This window comes from Atta cephalotes (genome assembly GCF_000143395.1).
Source record: "Atta cephalotes unplaced genomic scaffold scaffold00037, whole genome shotgun sequence".
In the NCBI taxonomy this organism is placed as follows: Eukaryota; Metazoa; Arthropoda; class Insecta; order Hymenoptera; family Formicidae; genus Atta; species Atta cephalotes.
The window spans coordinates 775,540-779,088 of NW_012130101.1; positions in this window are offsets into that span (position 1 = coordinate 775,540).

Sequence of the window (3,549 nt, forward strand, 5' to 3'; positions counted from 1 at the left end):
GCACGCACGCACACGCACGCACGCACGCACGCACGCACGCACGCACACGCACACACACGCACACACACACACACACACAGAGGATGTGTACGGAATGACAGTAAACGAAAATGAATTGAAATGAATTGAAATGGATTCAGATTTTCAGAAATATTGATTCACGAATGTTAAAATGAATGCTTTTCAATTCTGAATGCATTTTTATTCATTTATAAGAATTGCATCTCTATGTCTTTCAATCTAATAATAATATTAGCTTTTTCTATGCACACAAACACAATTGTGAATACTGTTCAATTCAAAATTTTGAATAGAAAATGCAGTTTTTCAATCGAATTGCATCCAATTGAATCTAATTGAATTCAATTGAATCCAATTAAATCCAAAAAAAAGTATTCGGTATTTAAAATACACATTCGGATAGAAAAAAATTTCAATCCATTTTAATCCATTCTCATTGGTTGGGGAATGGGGTCCTCATCCTTGCTGTGATACATGCGTGTGTGCGCGCATCCGCCCCTCCCTCCCTCCTTCTCTCTCGCACACACGCACGCACGCACGCACATACATACACAAAATGAGGTTCAATTTCAATCCGTCAAACTTTGTGCAGTTTATATTGGAATGAATTACAATCAATTTAAGCTAATGACAACGATACCTTAAATTTGGAATAACTCAGTGAAAAATAATTGAACTCCGTAAAAAAAATATTTTAGATATTAAAGATAAAATTCCATTCTTTTATGTGCATTTTGTCCCATTAGGCTGTCGTACCTGATTTACGCCATGCATTGTGACAATCACGGATCTTTAATTATCATTTTTTTACTTTTCATTTTTTTACTTTGTCATCTGACATTTTGATAATAATGACTCAGTATAAATCTCATTCGATAAGTATATTGGAATGTCTTAAAGGGGACATTTCAAGCTTCATTTTATATTTTAAACATATTTTTATCTTTATTATTTACCAAGTTATGATAATTTAAAATTTAGTAAATTTTTCCTAATTTTTCAGTGTACCGCTTTTTTTGCGTATGTTCGCTTTTTTTGTATATGTTCTATTATGCCTGCAATGCTTACAGCGATGTGATGTGTATAAGAATCATTATCTTTCATCATAATCCCCTTTGAGGACTTGCTTTCAAAAAATATTGTATGAGTGTTCGTCAGAACACAAGTTATATTTCTCATAATCACGCTGCATCTTTTATTCTATCTCGTATAGTTTATTATTATTATTATTATTATTATTATTATTATTATTATTGTTGTTATTATTATGATAATATAAAAAGGGATACAGTCGTTAGGAGCGAGCCTATCAGGCAGGAAACATACAAGACTATATAATATCACTAGCACGTGCTTACCGTATAATTTTTAAAACACGAGAATCCGAACATCCATCTCGCGTACTGCTCGCAGGTGAGTGATGAAAAATATAATAAAGAAAGATATTTTTTCCACATTGTCTTTTCAGTAATACGAAAAAATGTCTTTTAGTCAACTTTTTGCTTTACTGAGAAGACAACCAGATGACGAAAAAATGTCTGTTTTAAGTTGTTCAACAAAACTAAAAGACGATTTATCTAAGCAGAACAACAAATCATTATGATATCAAAATGATATCAAAATGACTCCAAAATGATCATTAAAAGTCATTGAAAAAGTTTTTCAATCATTTCCGATTCATTTTAATGTCATTTTGACATTATCGCGACTTAATGTTTTACTTGGATATAATCATCTTTCATCTTGTTGAAAAAACAAAACGATCATACTTTCGTCATTTTTTAGACTTCTTTTAGACATCTTTTCGTTATCTTGTAATATTTTGTGCTGTCTTAAAATTTATAAGTCAAGTTATAAGCCTGCTTCTTGAAAATGTTATTTTTATGATATCTTCAAAAATGACAACAAATGGATTTTTCAAAAGATTCATAATTATGTCTAGTTTCTGAATCAAATATACAGGCGCATGCATATTTACTCAAATGCCATACAATATAATGATATCTTCTATGAGAGAATAAATTGATATCATTTAGCATGATATTATAAAGATAAAATTTTCAAGAAATGAAATCTCTGAAATAAGATATCTTAAAGAATTCTTCTAGTAGATGCCTCTGATAAATAATTATTAAGATATCATTTGGACATTATTTTCAAGATAACTAAATGCTTTCCTAAAAAAATTCTTTTAAAATTTTCATTCTAACAAGTATGCAGCCTGAGTTTCCATCATAAAGATTGTTCTTCTTTGTGTCGGACTGCATTAACTAACGTATCACAAGGTAAAGATGAATAAATTTCATTAGATGAATTTTAATAAATTTTACAATCGCAAGTTAACAATTAAAAACAAATATGATTTATTTATTGTTAATATTTCATTCATTATCAATATATCATTAACAATTGATTTAATAAAATTTGTTTATCATCTCATAATTATCATCTCAGCAAACGAGAATGGATTAAAATGAATTGAAATGGATTCAGATTTTCAGAAATATTGACACAAATGTTAAAATGAATGCTTTTCAATCCTGAATGCATTTTTATTCATTTATTGGAATTGCATGAAGCACATCTCTATGTCTTTCAAAAATAATATTAGCTTTTTCTGTGCACATAACAAATATTATGAATACTGTTCAATTCAAAATTTTGAATAGGAAATGCAATTTTTCAATCCAATTGAACCTAATTGAATCCAATTAAATCCAAAAAAAAGTATTCGCTCTTTAAAATATTCGGATAGAAAAAAATCAATCCATTTAAATCCATTCTCGTTTACTAAATATCAGTTTTAAAAATCTGTAATTCACATTATATATAACTATAATATGGATATTCACTCACTGGAAGTGAATTTTGAAATTTTTAATGACAATAATGTTTAAAAGCAATATTTAGTTTAAATTCTCTAATTGTTGAGTTTAGCTCCCGACAATTGTTTTTTCCCGGTCGTTTTTTTTTTGTATAATGACGCGTCGAATAACTTTAATTTTATCAATATGTGAGGAAATTAAAACTCAACAATTTCTCAAGAAGTAACAATTCATTACTTTTTCAAGTAACGATAACGGTAACATGTTGCTTTTTAAAATGAATATTTGGTGACGGTAATGAGTTATTTTTATAACTGCTGTAATGATAACGTGTTATTTTTTTAAGGTAACGTTTTCAACTCTACTATAATTAATTCGCATTATTATCTACTGATAAAAAAGAGAATTGCAGGAGATATTCATCTATCGTATCGTATTTATATCTATCGTATTTATATCTATCGTATTTATTTATCTATTGTATCCACCTATTGTAGATCCGCACTTATCGACAGTCGATGCTATCTGTATAAGAATGATGCTATCTATATAAATCAGTATATTTTAAAATTATAAAATAATATATTAATAAATTTCTATTAAAACTTACTTTCTTTTTCTTGAAAAGAAACCAATGAAGCAATGATTAGAATCGCAATCTACGCTCATTACATTCAGATTCGAAATTCTCTCTCTCTCTCTC